The sequence below is a fragment of the Aricia agestis genome, chromosome Z, assembly GCF_905147365.1.
Source record: "Aricia agestis chromosome Z, ilAriAges1.1, whole genome shotgun sequence".
Lineage (NCBI taxonomy): Eukaryota > Metazoa > Arthropoda > Insecta > Lepidoptera > Lycaenidae > Aricia > Aricia agestis.
The window spans coordinates 12,515,308-12,532,368 of NC_056428.1; the positions used below are offsets into that span (position 1 = coordinate 12,515,308).

Here is a 17,061-nt window from a genome sequence, read left to right on the forward strand (position 1 = left end):
GTCCCATTCGTTTCTGTTATGGAATTAATAATTTCTAGAAAATTGCCTCTCCGATAAGTTTAGGGTCACCAGTTCCGGTGTAACTATTGTGACAATTGTCAGGGAGGTCAAACATTTGTCCATGACGGACAGAAAGTTGCTAGCTCACTCAGCTAAACTGTTTTGTATTAAAAAGTTGCTAGTCCTCTCAAGACAATAATATACCTTATCACTCAAGATTCACCGTCGTACTCCAGAGACATTTAATTATGATTAAGCTTCAATTTAATGAGGAGTTTGACAGATAATGTAATGGGCTTAAGAATGTCAAAAGTTTGAATTCATTACATTTAAGTACCTACCTAATTAATGTTCCACTCTAAGTGCGGCAGTCAGAGCTACAAGGATTTTGTAGATGTCATGATATTGGACCTGTAGATGTGAAGCAGCTGTCACTGTAGAGACACCATAAGTTTTCGTTTGGCTACATGCAAATTAAGATCACAATAATATTAGGCGGGCGGCGCGTGTGTGACACAGTTGTATTTGTGTGAGTGCATAGCAGTCATAGCACTTTACAAGATGGCATCATAATATTAAGTTCTGAGTTCTGACTATGGCTCCACGCGACAAAAGCCTTGTAGAAAACTTAAAAAGCAAAATTATCATGGACCACATTATTTTCCATTCCATTTTCATTAATTCCATTCATCGATTTTATTTCTTTGCTAAAATTGTTATCAAATATGGTAAAATATGCCTACTTAATCTCTATTTTGTGAGGCATCTATGTCGAAAATTTCTGTACCACTTTCCCGAATTGGTATCGGCTCTTTAACCCAGATAATAACCGGTTCCTCTTCTCGTGGGTTAGACCATGAACGTTCTGATAAAGACGTAGATTTCCTTGAAAACACGTTTCATGCCTCATTTTCTTTGTCTGCAAGTTAATAGCATAAAGATTATGTCATAACTCATAATGATTATTAATAAGGCGTCCTAGTTCTTACATAAGCGCATTTTTATTGAAATGAAAACGATTAATAAGTGCGATTATGCGTTTTATTGTAGTTATAATAGTTTTAATCCTGTTAAAATTTTGCTAACTCCATCATGTCCTTTCCTTTGACAATATAATTTTTTACTTTAGCTTTTTGGGGTTCCGTAGAGAAATGGCAAAAACGGAACCGTTATAGATTCGTCATCGTCCGTCCGTATGTCACAACCACTTTTCTCCGAAACTATAAGAGCTATACTATTGAAACTTGGTAAGTAGATGTAGTCTGTAAGCCGCATTAAGATTTTGATACAAAAATGGAGAAAATATTAAAGTAAAAATTTAGTTTCAAAGTCTTTGGATAGGTCTTCAAAAATCATATTGAGGTTTCTAATATGATTTTTCCTAACCTGAATAGTTTGCGAGAAAGACTCAGGTAATATGTCTGCCCCCCCCCCCCCCCCCCCCTCCTGCAACTTCTAAAGTAGGGGCATGATAATTCTAAGAATAAATCAAGAACCTTTTAATTTCATAGAAATAAACGTTGTTGCTGCAGCGGTACCCTTCATGGGCGAGTCCAACTCGCACTTGGCCGGTTTTTTAAATAATTGGTGCTCTTATTGGTATTGTAGTAAATCTTCAAAGATAATCATCTAATTGACAATCTGCAGTATGTTACAGAACATAATGTTATTTGGCTAATGTAATTAAGAAACCAACTTAATTTTCTGCTTAACAAAAAAAAAATTCACAGCCGAACATAATATAACCTCCAAGTTTTTGGAAGTCGGTTAAAAAATAGAAACAGAAGGTCTGAAACACAAAATGTTACATACGTCTACTAATATATATTCTGTGCATACGTTTAGAATAATGGTCTTTTCCGCTTTTCCTACTTTCTTGATAAGTACATTATGAATTTACTTCCTCAAGTAATTTCCGTCTTCCGTTCGTCTCTTTCAACTTATCGACCAAAAATAAAAATAGCGTACTTCAGCGACACGTTCAGGTTCACGTTAGTAAAACTAATGTCCTTACAATTGTTATTTTTAGGGTTCCGTACCCAAAGGGTAAAAACGGGACCCTATTACTGAGACTTCGATGTCTGTCCGTATGTGCGTCTGTCAAAAACAAAATAAAATTAATATTTAAGGGGGGCTCCCATACAACAAACGTGATTTTTTGGCCTTTTTTGCTCTATATCAATAATGGCAACAGGTAGGCACTTGATTTTTCTCAAAGTCGTAAATTATATGTGTACTTTAATATTTTATAATAATATTAAAATGAAATGAAAAAATTAAGGGAGGCTTCCATACAAAAAACACAATTTTTGGCCTAATTTTGCTCTACATATAATGGTACGGAACCCTAATACTACGGTACTAATATGCGCGAGTCCGACTCGCACTTGGCTAATTATTTTGTCAACTACGTCCAAAATATGTTTACTAACTAAACGTCAATTGGTTTTAAAATAATATGTTGCATTGACATAGGCACGTTTATACCTTGATCTTACGTGATGACGTCACTTGTCACGATCGTGCCAAATCACTTCGTTAGACCGTAGACGCTAGTTAGCCAAACAGATTAAAATACTTGGTAAAATGTTCCAAGTTGTTATTGTCACGTACGTATTACGAAAATTGGTAAAAAATGGCACATTGAAAACGGGTCTACATTATTGGATTTCTTACTAAATTATGTACTAGAACTAGATACTTATTACTTAGTCGACAGTTCTAGTAAAGAGTAGAGAAGCAATATTTATTAATAACCCCTTCTTTACACATTGACATCTTAATATTTTATTTGATTCATTATTATTATTAATGTCACTGTAATCGCATGGTAATCTCTTACGCGTTATAATCCGTTTTAATTGAGTTTGCTCCAAAGTTCTGCTTTTTGCCGTCATATGCATTATACAGGGCGTAATTAAACGGTTATTATCTATGTAAAATTTAAACGGCTCTTCTGGGAACCAACATTTGTTTTAATTTTTTTTCCTGGAAAATAATTTTATTTAAAAGCTAAATGGCGGCAAGCAATGGAAAAGCAAGCAGGCCTTAGAATTTTTTTTTAATAAGTAAGTATAATAATGTAGATAATAATTATTATTTCTACTGAAATTTCCTCAACTCTACACAACAACACAATACCCTACAATATGTAGTCGGGTTAAAAATATGACAAGTTGTACTGGCTCGCTACAAGCTATAACAGCAAGGCTGGTATCGATCGCGGTTTGTGGGGCGGCCGGCGAACGTATACAAATATCATTCTGCTATTGTAAAGATTACGATTCTAGGTTATGTTAGGAGTTAGGACACTACTAGGCACTAGGTTATGATAATAGTAACCCAGAACCTTTCCATGACTTGTATGGCTCAGTGGTTCAGCGGGTGGTCAGCGATCAAGCCGGGGGTCGCAGATTCGAATCTCGCCGACGGAACAAAAAGTTTTCAATGTTCCAGGGTCGAGAATGTGTATTTTAAAATATTTGTATGTATTAAGTTATAATTACGATCCATACTAAATTATAATGCGACAGTAGGTATATATACCCGTCTGTTCTTAAACCCCTTCTTCTCTCGTTCATAAATAATTATTATTTACCGATATTGACGAATTTTGGTATGGAGATCATTCTTTTGTGCCTAGGAAAGAACATTCATTTTTATCCTGAGAAATATACGTCTTTTGCGCAAGAGACGAATTTTCGTATAACAAATGTATTTATTCTTATCCAGAAACACGCTTTACATATTTTTTTCACAGTAGGTAGTTACTGCCATCGAATAGAACAGGCTTACCGCATGATTAACAAGTAAGACATTTTTTGCCGCTTCCATTCTTCGTGACTTTCCGTTACGGAATATTATACAAAAATATGCATACGTGCATATTATTATGAATATTGACTAATACATGAACCTAAATCATAACGGAACTTGTGAAAGTGAAGCAAATTCTTGTCATATTGGTACTGGTTTAAACAGTTTCTGATCTAAACTGTCCTCAAAGTAGACAATGCTTGTAAATGGAAAACATCTTGTACAATATTTTTGTTTAAACCCAATAGAAATATATACTTACTTACAAAATGTTGCATTCCGAGAGTGCAGGAAAAAGTGAAAACGAAGGAACATTTCGCTGGGGGGTCAAGAGAGAATACTTTATTGATATAATTTCATATTACTTCTTCTCCTGCGCTGCGCTTGCGGTCTTTTAACTCTTACAAATTTTCGATCAGGCCCTTTAGCCAAAACGTTTTCTTTATCACTTCTTATAGAATCGCCCATCAAAATGTATAGAATTGACATGACATGATAAATATTATCGAACGCTTAGTACCTATGTCAATTCCATACATTTTGATCGACGATTTTATTATTTGAAGAAATGATTAAAAAAAAACTTGTTGGTCCCAAAAACACAACGTCGCTATTAAGAAGCTTTGAAAAAAAAAATACTATAATTACTTCAAAAGTCTAAACTCTAAACGCTTATAAAATGGTCGGTCGGTCGGTAAAACCTTGGACCAAGTATCGGCTGGCGACATTTTGTATGCGTGATGGTATAAAAATGTCGCTAATTGCTATGCACGGAGCGTTTCCGGACCGTTTTCCGGATTTCATCATGAACACACATGCATACATTGTATCATACTAGTTGGTATCAATAACACTGACAGGCGCAGCTATACACAAAAATAGCAATTTTTCATTTGCTCTGAGATATGTACCAAAGAGTCACTACTATTTTAGTAAGACTATCGCATCAGATTCTCAGAGATTTTCTACAAAAAATAAAATCGAAGTAAGAAATCAAATCGAAATTTGAACATAAGTTGTCTAAATGCCCTGAGTTGTAACGACTACTGTTGTTTTTTCACTTCATTTCCCAAACGCACAAGCTCTATATTTCGCTAATTGGACTAAAATGGAAACTTGCAAAATTTTGTTTTCATTGTTGCTTAACTCAAACTCATTAGAGAGCGCAATTTTACAAAATATGTTAAATTAACGTACCGTCGAAGCTCCCGATAATGAAGTGATCGCTAAAGTGCTAGTCATCGACATGAGGCCAGAGAAAAATGGAGACGTGGGAGAGCCATGCTTCGACACGAATGGGCCGGCTCGACCGGAGAGATACCACGTCCTCACAGAAAACCGGCGTGAAACAGCGCTTCCGCTGTGTTTCGCCGAGTAAGTGAGTTTACCGGAGGCCCAACCCCGTACCCTTTTCCTTTCCCTACCCTCCCCTATTTCCTTCCGTACCCTCCCCTATTCCCTTCCGTACCCACCCCTATTCCCTTCCGTACCCTCCCCTATTCCCTTTCCTACCATCCCCTATTACCCCTTAGAAGGCCGGCAACGCACCTGCAGCTCTTCTGATGAGCGACGGAAGTTGCTTACCATCAGGTGACCCGTTTGCTCGTTTGCCCCCTTATTTCATAAAAAAAAAAGACGCTCAAATAGTGGACGGCGGCGAGACATGACTTATTTTATAAATTTTAAGCTGATATACATAGAGAACTAAACTTTGTTTAAAACTATTCATGTTTTTTAAAAAACCGGAAAATGGCGAATTTCTGATGTTATTGTTTTACACGAATTATTAATAAATTATAATTATGTGTATCGTAAAAATGTCTAAGGCCTGGCTTAAGGGCTAAGAGACAATCTCAAAAATGGCGTTTTTTAAGGATTTATTCGGCAACGCGTAAAGTGTTTCTGATCAATATTCGTATCCTCAGACTCTCCGTCGCCAACTAATATTAGACAACGTGTACACTTGCATAGTATAGTATAGTATTCGCGACTATTGCGACCGCTGGAGTCGCGCCAATTCTCTCTACATGATCAAAATAACGCGCATTTGTTTTTGTGTATAAACTGATACTCGGGATTCTACAGAGAAAGGGTCTGGCCACACTGAGACGTAACGTAACGGATAAATCGACTGTCCGCTGCACCAAGAGCAGCTGCATAGTGTATAGAAGTTTTGACAAATGACAGCACTATAGAGATGGGCAAACTGCCCATGAAGTCCCTAAACGCCCCCCCCCCCCCCCCCTCCCTCCAACCAAAACTCATCCAAAATGGCTATTGGGCATCATGACTATTTTTTTCTTGGTAATTAAAAGACCATTCAAAAGTAGAAACATCGGTGAAAGAATTACTCTGTTAGCTTAAAAAATTTCCAAGATGTAACAATTCAAAAATCTAATAAAATAGACCTTCCCGAAATGCTCCATACAAAGTGCTACGAAATAATGACGTCACTTTTTCGTAGTTTGTACGCATTGGGAGAGAACTTTTTCGATTCGATAGGTATATTAAATATTGCCGATTGCGTTTATGGTTCCATAACAAAAGTTGCTTTAAATTGCATAAGTTATCGAATCTATATATATAAAACTCAAAGGTGACTGACTGATTGACATAGTGATTTATCAACGCACAGCCCAAACCACTTGACGGATCGGGCTGATATTTGGCCTGCAGGTAGATGTTATAACGTAGGCATCCGCTAAGAAAGGATTTTGATAAATTCCAACCCCAAGGGGTTCAAATAGGGGATGAAAGTTTGTATATAATAATACTTCTTAACGCGAGCGAAGCCGCGGGCAAAAGCTCGTGGTAAATAAATATTTAGTTAATTTATGTAAAAAAAATCGACTTATCTTCGACTTCGAATTCGTATCGACAAACTCGACTTTTATATAAAAAAATACTAAAGTTATGAAGCTGAAATTTTGGAAATACTTAATTTTTTACCGTTATATAACTATTTATTTTATTGAAAAAATCTGCTAATCTTTGACCTTGTCATCATCCCTATTATTACAATGTTTGTTCAATGAAAATAAAATTGCAATTGAGAATGACATCAAAAATTAATAGATGCGTAACGTTTCAGATCGGTGTGAAGTAACCTTAAATGCATCAAAGATTTACTTACATCGCGCGTTATCCATTTCTTAGGCATTTCTTGGAAAATATAGCTCTGTAAAGTGACTGCTTTTAGGTCTAGTCAGAGCTTTTAAGACTCTTAAGTGTTTATTGTGCAATTAAATCAGCTGTTAGCTGTCTTTCCAACAATAAATAAAACTATTTTCTATGCTACTTGTCAAATATCTTTGATGCTAACTCAATAGACTTATCTTCAAGATGGAATACCGCAATAGGATTTAATATACAGGGTGTAACAAAAATAAGTGATTATACTTTAGGGTGTGTACGTGTTCCTTATAGAGAGTTCAGTGTGAAAGTAGCAGCGCTGAAAGACCAATTTTTTTTTTTACTTTTGTATGGGGAAACTCGTGACGCTCGGGCCCTCGCCCATACAAAAGTGAAAACAAATTTTCGACTTTCAGATCTGCTACATTCACAGTGAACTCTCATCGTCAAGGAACACATACACACCCTAAAGATTTAATATCACTTATTTTTGTGACACTGTATACTGCAATGTTTTAACGCTAGTGCTAGAGTGTAGCACCAGCATAGACAGTAAATAAAAAGTTTTGTTCGCCGTTTGACAACGTTTCTGTCGATATTCTGATATACATGTCGCGATATTCTGATATACATGTCGGAATTTGATCGAATTATTTACTGTATGAACTAGTGGCACATCCGTTCCGGCATTTATTCCGCCTTTGCGTAATATTCCCTATTGTTGGTCAGTCAACTCAACTCAAATGTCTAAAAGCCCTTCTCCACGATGGAAAACTACAATTTCAAAGCTTTCTACAGCATGCACAATTAGCGACGATCATGAATAATCATAATTCATACCACGAATATCGCCATCTAAACGTTCGCTCGCCCATCATGGTCGAGGAGAGGCATAAGCAGGGCCGGATTTATATTTTTATGAGTAAAGGCCAACTTTATTTTGCCGCCCCTATATGTACCTACGAATTCTGCCGCCATCCTAGGACGCTGCCGCCCCCCTAGGCCCTAAGACACCATAGGACGCTGCTGCCAATAGGCCGTGGCCTAGACTGCCTATACATAAATCCAGAGCTGGGTATAAGCATTAGTCACACAATATCAAGATACGATGCTGAACTTCGATACGGGGTCATTGCGAATCAATGAGTAATCCGACTGTGTAAGGTATTATGTAGGCGGAGCGGTTTCGTCATCCTATGTTCCGCACTTTTAGACAATAGAACGTGGTTAGAACTTACAAGAAAGTGCCTAAAGATTATGGGTATTGGTAAAACATTATTAAACGATATTTGGAAATATTAATTAGAAACGCTGCGACACGACACTGCTTGACTTGACTCTATTACTTTTCAATTTACTCTCAATGAGCCCTATTATTTGATACCCATATTATATACTTACCCAAAATTTCACCCGAACATACATACTTACATACATACAGACTACAGAAAAAGTAATAAATAAAAGCTTTTAATTAAATTGGTTCACACCCGTTTGCATGCTACGATGCCACGGACACAGACAGACAGACACGTCAAAATTATGACACCTCTATTCGACGGGGAAAACCAAGGAGAAAAGTGTATCTTGCAATAATCTCATGATGAGTTGCACAAACGGCGCGAATCAGAGCGGTGTCCGGTTACCGGTAGTGTGAGAGCTCTTCAAGCGTTACCATCTTACCATCTTCATCTCACTAAATGAGCCGTTACATGTGCAATGCCGTTAATTAAATAAGAACAGAAAAAATCGCAAGAAGAGTCCATTTCCATTCTATAACAGTCTGGCTAAACGCAAGTAACATGGCTTTCAAGCCAAAACTGTGCGTTCTGATAAGGCCCCATTTTGGGTGTCTTTTGCCAAAAATGTTTTAGCATTAAGGATTTAAAATTGACGTAGATGATAGATTTTTCATGTATGAAGATATTCCTATCAAAAACACGTAGCCTATCGTTAGGAATGTATGTAGTTTTTAGACTAGCAGAGTCTAGTTTAGACTGCTAGGCTGCTTAAATTTTTAGAGTCTAGAACTCTAGACGAAACATTGACTTAAATAAATAAGCTGATAAATGCTACCGTGGAGAACTCTATAACGATACATTTTGTTTGATACCAACTTTAGTCATTACGTAGTACGTGTAAGTGTTAAATTAGTTATTGTGTCCTACTACACTCCCACTACAATAACACTCGAATAAAACAATTATTGATTTATATTTAATCACTTGCTTAATGTCATGTTTTCTATTTGTTGATTGGCGTGTAAGTATGTAAATTGTATAAAAATGGTCACTATTCGCTAGCTTTAATCACAAGAAAAATTCCAATGACTTGCCGTAAGTATGTCCAACTAAAGTCAGGACAAAGACGGTCGTCATCGAATTGTCGATCGCTGCTTGTGCTTCCTTCTGTCAAAAACAATTTCAAATGTAAGCCAGATACCAATATTTTCGTTTGCATGTAAAAGATCTTTTGGCAAAGATAGTTCCCGAGATTTCAGAACTGTCCAAAACAATTTACTTACAATTTTCAAACGGGCTTGGATACATAGACTTTACATATTACCTAAAAAGTAAACCTTTAAACCGCCATGAACACTATTATTGATTTTAAGCAGCAGCACATAGTGGGTTATAAGGTTAATACTCTCGTGACCGAAACTAAAACACGATGTCAACACCAACAAATTGTTTTAGTTACTACTGGAAGAGTTTGTATTCTATAACCATATTTAAATTATTTTAAGAAATAGCTGAAAGAAAAGTAGTTATTCGCCTCCGTTCCGACAACCTCTGGTACCTAATAGTTTGTTACAAAGTTTTCAGAAGACAACAATATTATGTATTTTATTTTGTAAGATCACTGTAAATGACTACAATTATTTAGCCTGGCAGGCTTATTAGAATACTTCAGTTTTATAATTATGTAGACCGGTTCTGAAGCCTGTATGAAGCAAGTGGACGCCGCCCTATTTGAGGTTTTAGGGCTGGGATTTTCTAATCTCAATTCTCTAGACAGCTATAGCTCTTAGGAACCCATACAGGAAAATAATCTTAGCAACGGGGTTTTACAAGTAACGGAAAAGCTCGTTGCACCATAATATTAAAGTAACTTATAACACCCCTCTTTTTACGCTGGGGTTAAAAATTAGTCTTCTCTTAAGTTTTAGTTGGCCAACAACGAGCCAAGTTGAGGCAAAAACAGTCTAAAATGCGCCTGCGTTTGGACATTACACAACAGTTCGTCGACTCCGCAATCGATCTAGTTTTGATCTTTTTGTGCTTTTGTAATGTGACTCAACATTTCACTCGTATTTTCACACTTTTTCGTTACTGTTTTTTTTTTAATTTTTATGTCGGACCGGATGGAAAAAAGTCCATCTTTTTAAAAAAAACGTCAGTTACCTTAAACTGTACTGTATTTAAATGTTGTGGTATTAATGATGATGTACAGCGGGGCTAAAATGGTCGCTTTGAAGAATCATGATATGAGTCATAATATGATTCATTTTTCTAAAATCGTAAAATGCAACTCTGCTTGCAATTCATTTCTGTATTTTTGTACTGATTTAACATTTGTCAGTTTGACAGTTTTGACAATTCATTTGCTGAATTGATTGAGAGGAGTTGCTAAATGTGACCATTTTAGCCCTGCTGGTTTCCTCTTGATACTACATAAATAATATTACTTATTGTCTTCGCCCTTCGGAAACCGTACATTTTCTCAATGAACGAAACACAAAGTTGGTTACAAAATAAGACTCTGCTATGGACACTACGCTATTACTCGTGCTAAAATGTTCTTAAATGTTCTCTTGTGGGAATGCTCGACCGAAGGCAACATGTTTGAACAAACAGCTCATCATGTGCTCTGGGAGTGCAGTCTCTGGCAGGATGAAAGAACTACTATGCTAAACAACCTTTTATGTACATCTGGAATCGCATACTATGGTGATCTCGTGGACAGCGCTAGGAACTTCCGTGCCTTCAAGCGTTTTTGTCACAATTATTATTGGCAACAGTCAAACACAATAAACTCTAACATTAACTTAGCTTTAGCTTAGGAGTCACAATTATTAACTTTATTTCCGTGGTGCTCCCCCTTAAGTTCCTTGACTTTCGGTCATTGCAACTTTGTGCTGTCTCCCGCTTTTATGGGGAGGGAAACTGGAATCTTCCTACTCCTCCTATTTTCTTCTGATTAATTTCGTTGCGGGTCCCAAGACAGTTTAGCATGTCCCTCGGGCTCCCTGAGATCATATCAAAGGGTTTTCGTGGTTGGATACCGCTGTCGATCCTGGCAACACAGGAGATACAGTGCTGGGAATGTGTGGTGGGCCAAAGCCCGTTAAAAAAAAATGTTCTTAAGCTTCTTCAGTTACTAGAATCTACTGTCTTAATTTTTATACTAACCAATAATATTAAGGTTATATCACGATATAAGGCATTTAATGAAATATCCGCCTACAAGGCCAAATAGTAAAACGTGTATTGCGGTCTATTTGTTGAAAATTTCGTGGACACCGGTCACGTGGGCATTGCGACATTGCACGTCGAAAACAGGCCAGCAACTCGCATACAACGAGTCAAGTGCTAGCATGTTATTGCAATACTCACAAATGTAAATGAAGAGTGTGCAAGTTGTTGACTCCATTTGCTAATAAATAATTGTGATGCGTATTGCACTTTACCAACAAGAAAGGTTGCAACAAGATGTCCGATGATTTCTGTTGCGTAGCAACCCTTAAATAATGAATTGCAATCCATAAATCCATGGAAAAACTGCAATGTGAATTCTTATTATCTGGGTTAAATATACAAGTTATTTACTATTAAGTTATATACTGTAAAGTTCTAAGAAACTGGAAACCTATGACCATAGTAAGATAAAGTCAACTAAGTATGATATTATATTAAGTCAAAATCGGTGGCTTGGCCATTTTGTTATTCGCCAGGGCTTTGAACTTAATATACAGTAACTAATGAATTAATGATAAATGGCCAGGCCACCGATTTTGACTAATGTGTAGAGTTTATAAATTCTCCTCGTGCGGCTGACACATTATAATATTATTATCAAATATTTTGCCGCGCCTTAGGGTAAAATTAAGGTTTTTAGATTTAGGGTTGAGTATGTAAGGTTAGAAACTTGGCTCTACATGAGATCTCACTACTTTTTGACACGACGAACTATAATATTATGTTCTCACCTTGGCAACATTTTTACATGAAAATGTTTTTGGTGAGATTATATATAGATTTTTCGCGCGGCTTTGCTTGCGTAATTTAGAAATTTCACGCAACCGTACATTTTTCCGCAAAAAATAGCCTTTGTTCCTTCACGTGGTCTATTATTTATGTTTGCCAAATAACATAAAAATGGCTCCAGTAGTTCTTAAGATAATAAGCAATTTCAAAAAAAAACCTCCGTTTTTTCCACATTTTTCTTATTTCTTTTTTGTTTGCTTATTATATTTATTATTTTGTATTCCAAATCGTGATACTTCTTTTCTCCTTCCTCAATTCCAAAGAAAACTAAGTAAAAATCTGTCAATCTTGTGTAGTTCCAAGGAATGTTCTGCAAGTTTATTTTCTAATTGGAGGTGTTTATTTTCTAGGTGTGTAAACTTTTCATTTATATTGCTGTTGATTGTGTTTTTTATGTCTTCTTTTATATCATACATGTCTTTTTTTTGCTGTATTAATTCTTTCTGCAGGTTTTCAAGTATACTTATTATTTCGTCCATGATTTTTCTTCTTCCTCTTTTTTTTAAATACTAATACCTAACTGGTGTTAGGTTGTGCTCAGTTGTCTTGCTGGTACTAAGTTGTATGCAATTGTCACAAAACTTGTAGGCAAGTTACTGGCATATTTAAAGCGACACAGCCGGTGAACTGTGTCGGTTGCTTCACATATTACACGAACAAATTTTACAACCTGTAACGTGCTAAATGCTAATTTAGGAGGGGAACTGTACCAGTGAAACCACGCACTGGAAGCCAGTAAAAAGACGTCTTATTGTATTTTGTTAAAGTCTATTCGCCGGATAGAGCGATATTAGGCCACTATCTTAATATACTTACCTATTACCTGCTTATATCTCTTTCACGTCCACGAAAATATTGGTATTCGTCTCTCGGAAAATTTGATTGTAAGATTTTTTGTTCCATATCGAATCGTACAAGGAATTGCCAACTGTAGAAAACATCCCACATCGATCTATGATACCCTCATTTTCTGGTTACAGCAAGCTTTGCGTAGGTAGCTTTTATATTTTTTTCTTGTGTGATATTTGTTCAAGTAATTGAAAAGCTCCACTCTACTACTGGAATCTGCATCTAGTGCATATTTAATATTACCATTTATTCAATTATTCATGTTTCTTTTTTATATTATTTTTTACATTATATTTTGTTACAGAACATTACAAAACAGACGATAAGGTGTTTCACTTTCGAAACTGAAATCACTTAATTTAATCTATATTACCATGTTCGCTATGGACGGTTAGGTATGGTTATAATTTAACTGCTTGCAAATAATCGCTGTTAGCGTAATATTAAAGTTAGTTAATACTAGTCGTGGCCGACGCTCCGGCTTGGCTGGACTAGCTATATCGTTTTAATTAATAATAATACAAGTGTAAAATAGTGAAAGACATACGAGCAAATTAGTGGTAAATGTGTTTAAAAGTGGTGAAAAGTGCGTTTGATGAAAAAAATACAAATGTCAGATTTGACAGATAGAGTCTTATGAAGTGTCAAATATATTTTTTAATGCCGCTATACTTACATTAAGACTAGGCTAGTGAGATTAAGTAAAGATTAGCTGTGATATGCTAATTAAAAATTTTAACGTGTTACATGGAAAGTGATATCACGATAGAAATAGCAATGTTGTCAAATCTTTAATTATACACCTAAATACGTTCTTTGAATACATGTAGATTTCATTTTTCTAAACTAACAAAGAATAGCAAAAGGTACCAACTGCTCAACTGCTGTTATTGGATAAATTTCTATCTGTTCGCTATATTACAGAAGCTCAATACTGTGCAATGTAATATAACAAGAACCTTAGTCACAGCAACGCGTAGCCGGCTCTGCTATTACAGCTATAAATTAATTATTTAGGAAAAATACACCAACAGGACGCAGCAGAAACGCCAAACGTCGGTTTTCACTACACAGTACATAATACATATCTAATTTAATGCACAAAAACAAATGACGAAATGCTCTGAAAAACATCAAACCATTTCATTGTTAATTTCGAACGAAAGTTGCAATGAAATGAGCTAATTAGACAATTATTAAAGTAATTAGGGTCGAACTGCGAATATGAAAGAGATTTTTGGAGTTACTGCGAGCAATCTTCATACTGGCCTTACCTATTCTAAAATATTTTGATTTTATGACTTATTGAATCCAAACAATCTAGTCAAAAGTGAAGAATGTACAGGAAATATTTTATTTATCTACACGGCAGAGTGTAGATTATTAAGATATTTCCAAATTTTTGTACCTTTACATTAGTTTTATCTCTACCAAATCAAAAATTTACAATTTTCGTTATGAAACATCTATAATATAAAAATGAGTCGCTGAATGTGTTGCTAAGCGCGAAACTCGAGAACGGCTGAACGGATTGGGCTAATTTTAGTCTTAAAATATTCGTAGAAGTCCAGGGAAGGTTTTGAAGTGACACGAAGTTCACCGGGACAGCTAGTATTTTATAAAGTTTGAAACGCGCTTCTTAACTACATTAGCATTTGATTGATCCAAACTCGAAAATGTGTCATTTCAATACATTTATTAATCGATTGAAAGTGAATTGAAAGTCTGAGAATTGGGGTCCAGGACATGCATTTACAGCTCTCTCGATGTCGTGTAATAAAGTGGAACGCGCGCAACGCGATATAAGATATCTGTGTAGAGAGCGTGTCCCACTAGGGCGACTATAGTGACTGCTACTTAACTGGTGAGTGCTGAAATGACCTACATCGCTGGATTTCCCTTGATAACGCCTCTTGGTCTCTTCCCACGGTGTATGTGTCGCACATCTCGTTGAATCTGTAATCTGATTTTGACTGGCGAATTCATTGAATGAACCATTTAATTTACAGTTAAAGACTTGACGATTTTGCCTTAAGTTTTGAAGATAATCGTTTGTTTTATGAGAGGTAGAAGTCAAAATGCAGGTCTATATCATTGTACTACCTAGTAAATAATAGAACTAAGTAGGTCATTTTTATTAGTCATTAGCATTACATTATAGACAACAAACTACTTTTAAAGGCATAAACTACTACAACATCGGGGCTAAACTGGTCCCTTTGGAGAATCATAATATTATGGTTAATTTTTTTTAAATCGCAAAATTGACACTCTGTTTGCAATTCAGATGTCTAAATTCGTACTAATTTGACATTCGTGAGTTTAACAGTTTTGGCAATTCATTTTGTGAATTGATTGAGAGGATTTGCTAAATGTGACCATTTTAGCCCCGCTGTAAGTACTTCTTAAACATTTTGTGCAAAATAAGGGAAAATTATGAAACATGAACTTACAGTCGTGACTAACGGGGTGTAAGTAATTGAACGTAGCGTGTGACAGCTGACACAGCTTAAAATATCCGATATCAGAGTGACCTGCAATAGCTAACTTCAGAACTGAATAACTAAACAGCTACTAAATGCAGCCTAAGCAAGTACTCAAATAATTAATCATCTTTTACTTCAATTATTGTAAAGTGTTTAGTACTGTAGAGACTTAAGTAAATAATATTATGTAGCCAGTACTTTTGTGAAAATATTATGTCTTACTGCCGCACTCAGAGACGAAAATTCATAATTTATTTACAATTTAGGGTTCCGTAGTACCGCATAATTTTGATTTGTCAAGACATTTATAACGTTACACGTTATAAATGTCTGGACCAATCAACGTTTACACTACTAACAACATCATCTCAGTTACGTTCAAAGGAATTTGAACGAAAAGTTCTATAGTTGATCGACTCAATAACTTATGAAGTCTTCTTAGCCGTAATAGTTTTCCTTTTAAATTCAGCATATCCTACTCTCGTGAATTTTTTTCACATTTCCAGAAGCAACCGTTTAGCTGGTAGAAAGGAGGGACACAGGACTCTAACGATTTTTCCACTTTGAAACTTCATATTTCATAAATCCCTAAATCAGAAAATGATCTATGAATAACTCTCTCTAAAAAAGAATAAAGAATGTGAAAATATTTAATTAAATAACTCGTAATATTTAAAACCTATCCAACGACATCCCACACGGTGGGGGTGGGCGCTTGATGTGTAGGAGAGGTCCCATAAAAAATATTTTTTAAGATTTTATATACCATTTTGACCATTAATATGTGCTGCATTCATGCCGAATTACAGCTTTGTAGGTCCTATAGTCTCTGAGTAAAACCGCGGACAGACAGACAGACGGACACACGGACGGACAGACCGAAACTATAAGGGTTCCTTGTTGACTACGGAGCCATAAAAATAAGTATAAAGACTTGTCCCCACCCAAAAACCCACTTCTATTTAGTGTTTAGGAATTGTTTAACAATGGCTACTTCCTCAAATGTTTTTGACCAACATTGCCGTTTCTAAAGGAAATTACTCGCCACCGTTATGCTCTTATGTCATCAGGAAACAAAAACTATAACACGACAGATAATCTACGAAAATAGTATGCAAATATGTTGTGAAAGCGGATATAATTATATAATACATAATATCTCCAAAACGGTAAACATAATGTAAAACGAATAGTCATAATATATGTTTTAGTAATCAGTGGACATATGGCTTAGTATTACCTATGTAGCTCTATCATTTGATGACCTAGTGTTAAGATTTTAGGCCTTATGACAATGCTACAATCCTGCAAGGATACCTTGTCATATTCTGTTAATGGTCTAAACATGTCAGAATAATATTGAATACAGTGGCCGTTCAGGATTTTACCCAGTGTTTGCAGACCAGTTGAGTCTGACATTTCAGAACTACTTACATATTGCCATAAACCTTATAGCCTTAGTGTCAGATGGTTTTTGCGTTTATGAGATAATATTATAATAGAATGGACTA

At 35.8% G+C, this 17,061-nt stretch overlaps 1 protein-coding gene across 1 annotated transcript in view; it reads left to right on the top strand.

Annotated features, from left to right (window-relative positions):
• Nucleotides 1-17,061, top strand: part of LOC121739192 (rab11 family-interacting protein 4-like) — a 116,743-nt gene that overhangs the window by 14,801 nt on the left and 84,881 nt on the right. The gene's annotated exons all lie outside the window — the stretch shown is intronic.